Here is a 14,649-nt window from a genome sequence, read left to right as displayed (position 1 = left end):
ACCAAATGTGCAATGTGGAAATGTGTCTCCATATTCAATATTGCAATTGTGTATAATGATGTTAAATATAGGAGCAGAGGGCCAGATTCTCCATTTGTTTGCACTCTGTATATTCATTTATACCTGTATAAAGTGAGTGTAAAACACCACCAAATCAAAAAGAGAGCACTTTGCATCTACTTTGCGAAGTACAAATCATTACACAAAATAAAGTCAGTAGAGAACCTGGCCCAGAGACGGTAATATAAGATGCTATTACAAAACAGAAGTTCCTAATTATTTTTCCTCTGAGACAATAGCAAAGGCGTTATCTTTAAATTATGGAGAAAACATTAATTACTTATCATGAATATTGTTTTAATTAGTGTTTAGCCAGATCTTTCACATAGTTACTTTTAGATTATACAATATGCTCAACCAAGTCCCTATCCAAAATGCTACATCTATAATATGCCGAGAGAATGACTGGGCTTCCTTATGTACAGTAGTAAGGAGATAAAGACAGCCTAAACTTTATAACATAAAGGTCTACACTGGAAATGAGGGTCCCATCTGATTTGCATGTACATGTTATATATATATAAGTCCAAGTAAATATTATGTCTGTGTGCATGTATGTTTAATTTTATATATATTAAACATACATGCACACAGACATAATATTTACTTGGACTTATATGTTCCCTGATAATAATTATAATAATTATAATAATCTTGCATTTATGGGCATCCATCCTGAAGTGGTCCAGGCACCTTCAAAAAATTAAACCAAAGTATAATTTCCATTATAAAGGCAATGGTTGGGTGTTTGAGTTCACCAGCACCCCCAATTCCTACCATGCAGTTAAAGCGTATCATTTGGACATAAGATAACATAATAACCAACAATCTCTTGTAAATTGCTCCTTCTCTTGATTGTTAAATGATAAAGTAGCTATTGCCACAATTTTAAAGATGATAGAGAGAGTTCCTTATGGTAGAACTCTTCCAGAAGTCCCACAGAATATGCGGTAGAATACAGAAAATGAAGTAAGGACTTGCAAGGTTTTTTTTCCCTCACCTAGCAAAATCATATGCATCTTTACTTATTAAAAAGGGGAAAAATATCCCCTCTAGCTTGTTATCTGTATATTTTAATTCTAGCAGGACACATAAATCTGAACTATTTTAACTAAAGGTTACCTGAGTTTCTTTTCCTATTTTATTGTGCAGCATTTATAATCTCCACGGACCCATTTTCTAACCTTTCTGAAAAGCTGGTTGGCATATTATCTGAGAAAAAATATCGTTCACAGTTCTGACAGGAATGCGATGATGGACAAGTTGCTAAATAAGTCAAACCACATAGCTCCTTTAGGATGATCTAGACAAATTAAATCCTTTGTTAAGGAGATGGGGCTACCAAACCTTTGGAGAATATTTTGCCCTAAAGGAGAAAAGATACTCATTTCCCCCACATCCTGTGCTTGCTCATGATTTGATCTATTTCTGATGGCTATGCATAGTATTATCATGTGCAGCTACTCCTTTTTTAATATCACATGGTCTGAAAATGTTACCTCTTATCTATTTTATCTCCTACATATAAAAACAAAGAGATTATTAGGCAGAACTGACTAATCAACTGAGATCCACCTTCTTGTTCTGTCTATAAGAGTATTTTCAAATCTTGATTATAGCTGTTTGCTCAAATTTTGAACAATGTGGAAGGGAGGGGGGTAATTTGTACCTCAGATAAAGCAAGTTTTTAACTCTAGACTTTAATCCTGCCCAAGTCATTAGGAGCTTTGCCACTGATCTCAAGGGTGCAGGATCAGGACCTAATGAAAACTTTGCTATATATTACAAGTTATTTTCAGCTGAATCAAGCTGGTAGATGGGAATCTTATCCCAGTTAGTCATCTGTGAGAGGCACTGTTTTCTGAATACAAGGGCAAGGGATCCCAAAATGCTGAAACACATACATACATATCTGAATCACTCACCCTTTTCTTACAGGAAGCCTGCTGAGGTAAAGCATAGAAATTGTTTAATAAGGCAAGAGAAAGGAATATATTAATTGTATACAGCTGTTTCAGTGCATTAATAATAAGTAATAAAATATTCATAATTTTAAAACTCCAGACTTTGTTATTTTATTTATTTAGGAAACAATGCAACTGGACAAAAATCAGTCTAGCAATCTACAAAGGAAAGCATTATTTTACAATATCTATTGGTCCCCAGTTTGACTTGTAAGCTAAAACTTTATTCCAGTTCCATCACTACAGACATGAGAGACATTATCTATCCAAAATCAAGGCTCCAGTACATGATGTATTTCATGTAGGGTTTTCAGTATTTACCATGCACATTATTGGCATTTGTCAGAAGAGGAAAAAGAGGAAATTCTTGAAAAGAAGAATTAGATGCTGTCTTTTAATAACCTATCTAAAGAAAACTTAGACAACTAAACAGATGTAATTACAGACTTTTATCGCTGCCTAATAAAGATTATCCAGTAATTGCTAAGATCTTACAGCTGACCTCCAGAGTCTTAAACTCAGAGAGATCTGCCCATTCCCAACATGGCGTGTAGTGACCCATAAGGTTTCATTAAGTAAAGGATTTCAATCTGTTTATAGCAAGATATTGCATTTGAACTATGCCACCAACCTTCTAAGCAGGAGGGTTCTTCCAGGGCTCTGCGTTCGGATGCACAGATATTATCAATTCCTTGTGTTTGGAAAAATCTAGCTTGCACAATATTGTGAGAGTATAAGGGCCTTGTTCTCATTTACACCATTTGCTAAGGTAATACATTTGGTCTCAATGCAATTGGTCCTTATTTACAGTGGTGTGACTCAGATCCCAGTCAGGCCCAGCATGTCAAAAGTTAAAACATTTATAACACCTAATGAGTAGACACGTCTCCTTACGTTTTTGTTTGCTTGTTTGCTGTTGATGCTTTTGGTGGTTTAGGGAGGTTCTTTTTTTGGGGGGGTGTTGTTTTTTGCTATTTGGGGAAGGGGGAAAAGATACTATGTTTGGGGTGGTTTTTTAGCTAGAAAAAAATACCAAACATAGATACCATGGAGGAGGAAGAAAGGGATCATAAGTTTCCATTTTAAGGCAAAGATTTTCTTTTTTAATGAATTTAGTGTTCACGGAAGATGCTCTGTTGAGAGACCTCAGAACTGCAATTCACTGTCCATAGAATAGATACAAGATAGTCAGCAACAGTGTAAACCACATACCTATTTGCTAACATAATTTAACCGTGACCCTACAAGTACTAGGCCCAGTCCTACAGCCTAGAAGTATTGAATATTGCACAACTCAGGGAGCGTCTCAACCAGGTGTCCTCAACCAGACTGATGTTGGGCCAGCCTCAGACCCTAACGGCTTTATTTATATGTATTACAATTGTGCCTATAGGCTCTAACCAAAATCAGAGCCAATTGTGCCAGGCACTGTACAGACATTTAGCAAGAGACAGTCCCTGCCCCAGAGATTTACATTCTAAACAGACAAGACAGAAGAGCTGGTCAGGAATTTTCAGTGAACATGTATGCCAATGGAAAATACAGTTTCCACAAAATCAAAACATTTCAGATTTGCCAAAAAAATATAATTTTTTTTTGGTGGAAAAAATAAAAAATGTTTTGTTTCTGATTGGCTTGACCCAAATTGTAAATATTTCATTTTAACTGACTCCAAATATTTAGTTTTGAATCAGTTCAATTAAACATTAAAGTGCATTTCCCTTTCAGCACATTGCCTTGTCTCTTGTAGTTCAGGCCCCCATTCTCTCCTGTTCGCCAATGGCCACCATGCTCCCTGGAGGATTCCATCACACACAATGCAATGCAGACTCCCTTCTGACCAAGCTGCGTAGTACGTCATGGGAATCACATGACTTCAGATGCATCATGCAAGATGTAGTCTGGCCTTCAGGGGAGATGAGGGGCATCAGGCTCTTAAACTACAGCTCCCAAACAGCAGTGCACCACAATGGGAAAATGCAGCTTAATATTGAACTGACTTGAAGTGAGGCCTTTCAGGTCAATTCAACAAATGGAAATGAAATATTTTGATTTCAGAATGTCAAAATGTCACAATATTTCATTTTGATTGAAAATGGTGAAACAAACCATTTCAACATTTCCAAATGGAAACTTTTTGAAATATCTGTTCCACAAAAAAAATTAAAAATGTCAGTGTTTTGCTTTGATTTGTGATGAAAACGAATGTTGGAATATCAGACAAAGGGTCTGAGGAGCAAAGAAAAGGCAAAGTGATGTGCTGAAGGTCACACATGAGAGCAGTAGCAGAGAGAAATAGACGCCAGGGCTCCTGACACCTAGTTTAGTAACCGAGCCAGTAGACCATACTGCCTTATGCACCCTCTGCTAGCGGTGAGGGGTGGGATGGGACCATCTGTGCTGACTTTACATTTTTACATGGGAACAACCTTTCTCACTGTATTTCAGCACTTCTGGCTTTGGATTTTTCTAACAAAATGTTCAATGAACATATGTGCACCTACAAAATAGTTTGGGTTTGTGTATTTTCAGTTTGGGGGCCCAGTTTCAGTCTGTTCTCATTTATCCTTCTTGCTCTTCCTTCAGTAGTAGTTTTTTATAGCTTTGATTATTCTCTTTAACCCAGTATCTTATCAGCACGTGTATACTTGTAAAGAAGAAAGTTCATTTCCCTTTCTAGTTTTTAAAGCGAGCTCTTGAAGTATTGGCATTAGCAGTCAGAACAGTTTTAGATATCTTAGGCAGCATCACGGTAAGTCAACATGAATACAGATTAAGCTTATCTCTTCATGACATTCTAATTTGACTTAGGGAACCAATGGAACTGATTCTGCATCTGCTAAATTTGATTAATCACTTCAGTTCTATTCTTAGCTAACAAGTGAACTGACAGAAATCAAATACATAGATTTGCCTGCCTATTTCCAGTGCCCATGTATTGCTTGTTCTGAAATCACCTATTGAGATATGAAAATGCATGCAAAATGTCAGATTGCTGGACAGAATCACTTTGATTTTTCTTCTAGCAGTAAACATTTAATATACTCTGCTAAGCTGACAACATCATCATTACATCTCTTTCAAGGGAATGCTGGTAACAATGATAAGTATTTGTGTTTTAAAAATATATTTCACTGTATGAGCACAGTGGCTTCTCTCTCTTTATATGGAAGGATGGCAAATGAAGTTTTGTGGCAAAAACATGTAAGAAGAAGGGATTTATAGACCTTGATAATATATTTATCTGTTAATGACTCTATTGTTATCCTGTTTGCTGTGAATTATGTACAGTTTTAGGCTCAATTCTACAAATACTTCTCCACATGCTTAACTTTGCACCTCTGAATAGTGTCATTGAACTCAGTGGGTCTGCTCACAAATGAAAAACTAAGCATATGCAGAAGTGTTTCCAGAAATAGGGCCTTTGGTCTAACAACAAGGAATGGGGGAACCCAAAGACACTGACACCCAAATCCAAAGACTGTGACAAAAAACGTTGGCTGAAAAGTTGTCCATTCATACGTATGTTGTGAAATTGCTCAGATTGTTCCAAGTTCATTTTAACCATATTGATTTGTCTCTAGGTTCAATCATTTTTCTCTCCTTATCAGACTCTCTTTCCCCTAAGATAAGAGGGAGGATTGCAAAGTAGAAGATGCACTTGCTCTGCCTGGAGTGTTGGGGTGGTGGGAGACCGAAAGACTCCAGGCAAGACTAAGGCCAAAAATATAACAGGGTTAAAAAAAATTAGATAAGTTCATGGAGGATTGGTCCATCAATGACTATTAGCCAAGATAGTCAGGGATGCAACACCATGCTCTGAGCGTCCCTAGAGTCTGTCTGCCAGAAGCTGGGAGTGGATGACAAGGGATGGATCACTCGATGGTTGTCTGTTCTATTCATTCCCTCTGAAGCACCAGGCATTGGCCACTGTCAGAAGACAGGATACTGGGCTAGATGGACCATTGGTCTGACCAACTATTGATGTTCTTATGTTCACTAATGGGTGAAAGATGATAAGAGAGAAGAGAGATTCATAAATCCCAAGGCCAGAAGGAACCATTGTGATCATCTAGTCTGATTTCCTCAATAACACAGGCCTTAAAACTTTCCCAAATAATTTCTAGAGTTTATCTTATTTTAAAAATTGCCAGTGATGGATAATCCACCATGAACCTGGTAATTTTCCTAACTGTCAAAAATGGATACTTTATTTTCAGACTGAATTTGTTTCATTCCAACTTCCAGGCATTGGAGTTTGTTATACTTTCCTGCTAGATTGAAGAGCTCATTATAAAATATTTATTCCCCATGTAGATACTTATAGACTGTAATCAAGTCACCCCTTAACCTTTTCTTTCATCCTCGAGTCTATCACTATAATGTATGTTTTCTAATTATTTAATCATTCTCGTTGCCCTTCTCTAAAACTTCTCCAATTTTTCAACACCTATCTTGAATTGTGGACACCAAAACTGCACAGTTTTCTGGTGTTGTAGCAGCAGTACCAAATTAAGAGGTAGAATAACCTCTCTACTCCTACTAGAGATGTCCCCTGTTCATGCATCTAAGGATCATATTAGCACTTTTGACCACCGTTTTGCACAGGGAGCTCATGTTCAGCTGATTATCCACCACATCCCCCAAATCTTTTCAATCCCCCATACAATAAGTATGACCACATTCTATGTTCCTAGATATACACATTTATATTTAGCCATATTAAAAGATGTATTGTTTGCTTGCACCCATTTTACCACGCAATCCAGATTGCTCTGCATCAGTCATTATTTACCATGCCTCTAATTTTTGTCTCATCCGCACACTTTATCAGTATTATTTTTATGTTTTCTTCTAGATCATTGATAAAAATGTTAATTAGCATAGGGCCAAGAACCAATCCCTGCAGGACTTCACTAGAAGCACACTCCATTTACAATTCCCCATGTACAATTACATTTTGAGATCTATGAGTTAGCAAGCTTTTAATCCATTTAATGTGTGCCATGATGATTTTATATTGCTGTAGTTCTTTAATCAAAATGTCGTCTGGTACCAAGTTAAACACCTTAAAGAAATCCAAGTATATACTCGATCATAAGCCGTTTCATTTATAAGCCGCCCCCCCCCAAGATGGATAAGTAAAAATGGAAAATATTTATGACCCATTCATAAGCTGACCTTATAATTCAGGGGTCAGCAGACTTTGGCTCCGAGGCCATCAGGATAAGCTGCTGGTGAGCCAAGATGGTTTGTTTACCTTGAACGTCCACAGGACGGGCCGGGACAGCAAATGGTGGGGAAATGTTTTTGGGGAGGAGAAGCTGGGGGTCAGGGGAGTAACCCCTGTGACCACCCCCACATGACCCCACCCCTAGCCCAGGACCCCCACACTTCCTATCCCATCCCTTCCCACCTTATCTGGGGAGGGCCAGGGGAGGGCCGGGGAGGATGTCTCTGACCTGGCTGGAGCTGCTCCAGCAGGCTGGGCAGCAAAGCTGCAGCATGTTCCAGCAGGCTGGGCGGGACATGGGGCCAGAGTCTCTCCACTTCCGGCCATGCTGCTCTCCCCACAGCCTCTGAAGCAGCTGCAGCTCTGGGGCTGGCAGGCTGAGCAGCACGGCTGCAGCCTGCCAGCCCCGGAGCTGCAGCTGCTTCAGAGGCTGTGGGGAGAGCAGCATGGCCGGAAGTGGAGAGACTCTGGCCCCATGTCTTCCCTTCTGGCTCTGCTGGCTGTGCTGCCTCTCCTTGCTCCCTCTGTTGGGGGGAGGGGCTGTGTCCCACCTCTCCCTCTCTATACCTGTTCATAAGCCGACCCCTTCCTCTGGTGCTTCCCTTTTTTACTAAAAAAATTTGGCTTATGAACGAGTATATAGGGTATATTACTCAAAGAAAGATAGCAAGTTACTTCGACGGATCTATTTTCCATGCTGATTGGCATTAATTGTATTACCTCCCCTTTAATTCTTTATTAACTGAATCACATATCAGCTGCTCCATGATCTTGCCTGGGATCAATGTCAGACTGACAGGCCAATAACTACTGCAATCATCATCTTTACTCTTTTTAAGTATTGGCACAACACTGCCCTTCTTCCAGTCTTCTGCTCCAAGACTTGTTGAAAATCAACATTGAGCTCCTCAGTCAGCTTTTTTAAAATACTAGCATTCTAGTTACCTGGACCGGCTGATTTTTAAATGACTAACATTAGTAGCTGCTGGTTAACATCCTCCTGAGGTATATAGACAGGAAAGAGTGTTTTTGCATGACATGACTACATCATCAATTTCCCCCCAAATATAGAATAGATATATTTATTGATAATAGGATAAAAATGAGCAGGGACAGGAAAAGAAAGGGGGAAGATCCTCCTTTTTTTCTTATCCTATCACTTTTGTTTCATTGTCCCCCTTGCTTCCTTTGCTGTTCTCTTTCCATCTGAAGCCATTGCACTGAAACTTAATGAGAATGCAGAATGGGACTGTGACAGGGTTGGAACTCACCCCGGCGGTGCCTCCCGCTGGTCACTCTGGGAATTAGCTCAGTCCAGTGGAGTGCCCTCTCCCGGTGGTGTCCTGTCCGTCATCTTGCCCTCGGTTGGCATGTGGACCCACATTGCTCCCCACTCGATGGCATCCTCTTCAGGTCACTGCCCTCCGGCAGTGCCCCCTAGTCCATTTGCACCCCCTTCTGGGGGCAGGGTCAGCAACAGTCTTTGCACTGGCCTCAGTGGACAACCAAAACCTCCGAAGTCTAGCCCCTTGCTGCAAGGGCCGGTTGCAGTTTAATTCAACCACCCTACTGCATGGCCAGGTGCAGTACAAAGGGGAAGCGGGGGACCCAGGCCCACACACTACTCTGGGTCCCAACTCAGGGACCCTTTAGTGTCAGCCTCCCTGCTCTCCTTCTCTCCCCTTGTCCATCTGTCCCTGGGCCACTTCCCCTTCGGCCCCTTTGCACTGGCTAGGCCCTTCCCTCAGGGCCTGCAGCCTGGCAGGTAGCGGCTGGAATTCCCTTCTACTCCTCCAAGCCTGCCCAGCACTGCGCTGTCCCAGGTGCTGGTCTCCTGCTCTGGAGACAGACCTTTCCCCATGAAGGTCTGGAACAGACTGCCTGTTGCTCTTCTGGGCAGCCTTTATATAGGGCCAATCTGAGCCCTGATTGTCTGTCTCCAATCTCGGCCCTCATTGGCTCTCAGTAAGCCCTTTCCTGATTGGCTGTCAGCCTGCACAGCCACTCTGGCCTACTCTAGCCCCTTCTCACATGACCCAATGAACTGTTAGCAGGCAGCTGATATTAGAAGGCAATAAGAAAAGAGCCTTTTCTCCACCTTCCTCCTCCTTAGAGAGTTTCATAATGGAACAAGCCAATAAACCTAATTTTATCTTGTATCACTGACTTCTTAATGTTACGTGTTTAGTACAGCAGGTAGTGTGACCATCAAATAGGCAAATGAACCATATGTTCTCATGCTTAAGGAAGAATGACAACCTGCATAATAATCAACATGTTACAATTTACCTATGTATGTTGTCTTTGTTAAAAAAAAAAGTTCATATTCAGCTCCTGGGAGCCTTGTTAAGGTGAGCTATACCAAGGGGATGCAGTACATGCTGAAAATGTCCCAAACAATCTGCCACTCTTACCATTTCATATGGAATTATAACAAGCTCAAATCCTGTGAGTGTCATTGATGAGCCCCCTGTCACTCTTTCTGAGCTTCATACTCAGCCCTTGATTCATGAATATAAATATCATTGATATTTAGGGCATGATTCAAAGCCAAATGAAATCTTTCCATTGACTTCAATGGACTTTAGATCAGATCAATAACTGGAAGCTTGGCATCATGGAAAAGGAGAATTTTAAGGAGGGTAATGAATTAATATTGTGAATGTTTATGGGTAAACTGGGAGAAAGCGTGTTTGAAAACTTAACAAGTGGTAAATGGAGGCTTGCATCATGGGATGATTGGAGGTGGAAGTCGACATAAAATAATAAGAGATGAAAGGTAGGTGGAGATAGGTTATGAAAGGCCTTGAAAGTGAAAATAATTAGCTTATGTTTGATGCAACAGAGCGGGGGAGCCAGTGGAGGGATGCAAAAAGAGGATGGACCTGATGAAAGCAATGGGCTAGGAAAATTATCTTTGCAGAGGCATTGTGAATGGGACTGAATGGGGAAAGATTTCATATGATAAGGTCCAAAAAAGGATGTTGAATTAATTGAGACATGAGATGACGAGAGCATGGTTGAGAGTGTTAGCTGTGCATATGGATAGGAAAGACTGTATATTAGCGATGTTATGGAGAAAGAATACGTACCCCTCATGCTTGGGAGATGCTTCCTGTATATCTGCATCGCTACATACTGCTCTCCTTCAAATCCCACCTCAAAACTCTCCTTTCCCATGATGCCTCCAAAAAATGTGACAATAATTTGGCCGCTGCAGTTTTATGACCACTGCCTATCACCAGTATTGTCTCCTTGTTTCCTTGTACTCAGTGGTCTGTCTGAATCCATCTGTTTTCTCTTGCCTTACCCACAAATTGCAAGCTCCGTTGGGGCAAGGACTGTGTGTTTGTTCTGTATTGGTGCAGAACCCAGTGCAATGGTCCATGATTGGGGCTGTTAGGTGATAAGGCAATAAAAATAATAATAAAAGTTGTCAGAGGGAATGGAGGAAAGGAAGGGAAGCCTGACGGGAGGGCATGTCATATTTTGTCAGTTTTCTTTCGGAAGAAGTCAGTGAAATCCTATGCAGAGAGAGAAGTGGAGGCCAAGGTTGGGGGCAGGTTGAGGAGTAAGCCAAATGCTGCGAATAGTCAGCTAAGATTGCAGGTGGGGGATTTTGTTAAGTTGGAGACGTAGAATTGTTTAGCTAGAAAGAAGGTAGAACTAAAGGAAGAAAGAACAAATCTGTAGTGGAAGAAATCAGCCTTGTCATGGGATCGCTAGCAGAGATGCTCTGCAGCTTGAGAGCAGGAGCTGAGGAAGCAGATGTTGGGAGTGAGCCAGGGCTGGGGGTTGGCAGGGCTGACTTTGTGATGAGAGAGAGGGGGAAAAGTGAAGGAAAATGAGGAATGAAGATAATTGACAATCGTATCAATGAAAGAAAGGGAAGAGAGGGCATGGAATAGAGGGCTGAACACTGATGAGAAGTCATTGGTTGTGGTGGATTGGAAGTCATGGAAAGGCTCCTTGGCAGGGCATGAGTGTGGGGCTGATAAATGATGCTGAAGGAGGCTAGGTGCTAGTCAGGGATGGGGAACTCAGCAACAGAGAGATCAGAGAAAGAACAGTGCTTGGTGGAGACCAAATCAAGTTAACGGCCCTGTTGGAGTCAGAGAGTTGAATCAGGGCTGCAGATCAGATGAAGAAGTGAGGGTGAGGGTCTGGTGTACAGCTAAGGGGTCGGATGGGTCATCAATACCAATCTCAAGTCACAAGGATGAGTGTGGGAGATTGCAAGGAGAGGAAGAGAGAGCCAGATGTTGAAATCAGGTGGGAAGACTGATGGGAATGAGGGGTTCTTCATAAGAGAGAAATGCAGACCTGCCTGTTTGCCTCTTGTCCTCTGTCCCCATCCCATTGTTAGGTATGTTAGAATTTTCATTCACAAATTCAATTTTAATCAGTGTGATTTCATTATAAATATTTCATTATTCAGGTGTTGGAATCTTTCCACTGCATGAACAGATATTAGTGCACCAAATTGCACATGCAGCTGACTGTGTGTGTTTGTAGACAAAGTGTTCATGACAGTAAGTGTCCAGGGACTGCAAATCAGGCCTTTTACATCTGAGGTGTGGATAAATGTTACTTGCTGGTGGTACAGACAGTAAATATGGTATATTTGTGAGACAGCAACAGTTTCGATTTTATATTGACTCTAAGTGTGTCCTAGAGGAAAGAAGAATCTCTCTGGGAGTGAATTCACTCCCACACAAAGGGTCACATAAGGCTCAATTCACCATTTAAATCCCACTTAAGTCTTGTATTAACAGTCTAACTTTACATCAGGACTGAGTTTGGTCTTATCAGTGGCTGTATCTGAACTCATAATAAGACCTGAAACATCATGAAAAATAATGATTAATGGTGGAATTAGATCTAATAATAGCTGTGTGGGCATGCTGTCAGAGGGTAAGTGAGATTTTCTCTGGCGCTCCTGCATTGTTAATGTCTTTCAAAAACAGCAGGATTTACTAGCAAACAGGGGAAATTGGCAGGCTATCCTTCTGACAATTATATTTGACATTTACACTTCTACTTTCACTATAGAATTCAACAACCAGCAGAAGCTGATTCTTTCCCTCTCAGTAGAAAGCTATATTATATTTCTTCCTGCTGTGGACTCTTGGCTCAGGTCCCCAGGTCTGTAAGGACTATATTTCACTGTGCCACCTTCACATGGCAGAACCATAGTGAAGAAACCTTTGACCTCTCTCGGCCGGACTATGAGTTTTGGTGTATGACTGTTGACAGCATGGGAGGATTATTCGTCCCCCCCTTGTGCTAATAAAAGGTAATCTTCTTACTCCAGCTGCAGCTTTCAATAAGGTGGCAGTCAGCTGGGGTTGATGGTACTGAACAGGTTGGTGACACTTGAATTGGTCCTTGGTTAGCTATGCTGTGTAATATTGATTGGTACATTTGTAGTTGGGAGTATATTTTTCTTCCTACACGGATTGCCTGAAAAAGAAGTGAATGAGTGAGAGAGGTGTGTGTGTGTGTGTGTGTGTGTGTGTGTGTGTGGCAGTGGGAGGGAAGCAAGAGTTGGCTTCCTTGGTATACTTTTGCAGGAACTGCTCAGTGGTTGGTATATTTATTGATTTTTATTTGAGCAGGCTGGCTAGTTATTTTTCATTTGTAGGATGGAATGCTTATCTCCATTTGTAGTTTGGGTAATTTGATCCTTCACAGACACCCGAGGAGCTAAGTATTGTATATATTGTCACATGGTCACAATTTTGAGGTTGGGCAAGTACCCTGGCACAGTTTCCTACTCTTCTCTTGGAATGAGAAGATAGGGTGGGGCTAGACGGAAAGTGGGAACATAACTAGTGTGGATGAGTCTTAATACTGGGGGCTTGTATACACTGCCTTGCAGTTGGGACTACGAGGGTTTGAATAGCAATGCTCAGCAAAGTATTGAGCCGTAACTCCTCCATGTGGACATTGTGTGTGAAAACACAAAGGTTCTTAGTTCGCATTACATAGTCATCTTCTAACAGGACTACATTAATGTGAACTACGAAACTTATTTCATACCCACAGTATCCACATGCTGGAATTACATCACAGCACTTTGGTTCGCACAGTAATTCATACCCCCGTAGTCCCAACTGTGGGGCAGAGTATATAGTGTACATAGCCTGAGCTCACATGGAGCCCTTAGGAAAAGACGAGGATGGGGAGTTATGGTTTGCAGCAGTGGATCGGGGGGAGAATATGCTATAGATAGCCAATATTCATGGAGTGGGAGACAACAGGAATTTGGGGATGTCAAGTAATGTTTTTCTTCAGGTTGAATTAAACCTTTAATGGTGTTTCAGCCACTGGCCTTTAAACCAGTTATTTTTGTGGTATTGTGATGGGATGTCTACCCCACACAAGGACTGACCAAGTGGAAAGGGCCAAGTGGCAGAGTGCATCTCAAGGAGAGTCATGGCTGAGAAGGCCTAATTGCTGATGAAGCCCGGATGCGGGAGGAGCTGGGACAGGCCTAAAAAGAGGATATTAGTGGCAAGAGGGGGGCAGGGTAACAAGCATTGTGGAGAGGGGGGAAGCAGTAGATGTGATATATCTTGAATTTAGTAAGGCTTTCGATACAGTCTCACAAGACCGTCTCATACGCAAACCCAAGGAAATATAGCCTAAATTAACCTATTAAGAGGGGTGCACAACTGGTTGGAAAATCGTACTCAGAGAGCTGATATCAGTGGTTGACAGTCAAGCTGGAAGGTCAAATTGAGTAGGGTCCCACAGGGATCCATCCTGGGTCCAGTTCTTATCAATATCTTCAATATGATTTGGATAATGGCATAGAGAGTACACTTATAAAGATTGTAGACAATATCAAACTGGGAGGGGGGGTGAAATGTCTGTGGCAGACAGGATTAGAATTCAAAATGATTTTGACAAACTGAAGAAATGGTCTGAAATAAATAGGCTGAAATTCAGTAAGGACAAACGCAAAGTACTACACTTAGGAAGGAATAATCAATTTCACAGATACAGAATAGGAAATCTCTGCCTAGAAAAGAGTACTTCAGGAAAATATTTTTGCAGGTTATAATGTATTGCAAACTAAATGAGAGTCTGTAATGCAAAAAATAAAAGAGCAAACATCATTCTGGGATGTATTAGCAGGAGTGTTGTAAGCAAGACACAAGAAATAATTCTTCTATTCTACTTAGCACTGTTAAGGCCTCAGCTGAAGTATTGTGGCCAGTTCTGGGCACCTCAGATTGGGAAAGATGTGGACAAATTGGAGAAAGTACAGAGGAGAGCCACAAAAAAGATGAAAGTTCTAGAAAACATGACGTATGAGAAAAGATTGAAAAAACTGGGATTGTTTAGTCTGAAGAAGTGAAGACTGAGGGGAGACAGGATAACAAG

General features: G+C 41.2%; 1 protein-coding gene across 1 annotated transcript in view; it reads left to right on the top strand.

Annotated features, from left to right (window-relative positions):
- LOC120368610 (contactin-6-like) overlaps positions 1-14,649 on the top strand; it is a 216,040-nt gene that overhangs the window by 156,792 nt on the left and 44,599 nt on the right. The gene's annotated exons all lie outside the window — the stretch shown is intronic.

This window comes from Mauremys reevesii, linkage group 7 (genome assembly GCF_016161935.1).
Source record: "Mauremys reevesii isolate NIE-2019 linkage group 7, ASM1616193v1, whole genome shotgun sequence".
NCBI classification, from domain to species: Eukaryota; Metazoa; Chordata; order Testudines; family Geoemydidae; genus Mauremys; species Mauremys reevesii.
This window is presented reverse-complemented; position numbering and strand designations above follow the sequence as displayed.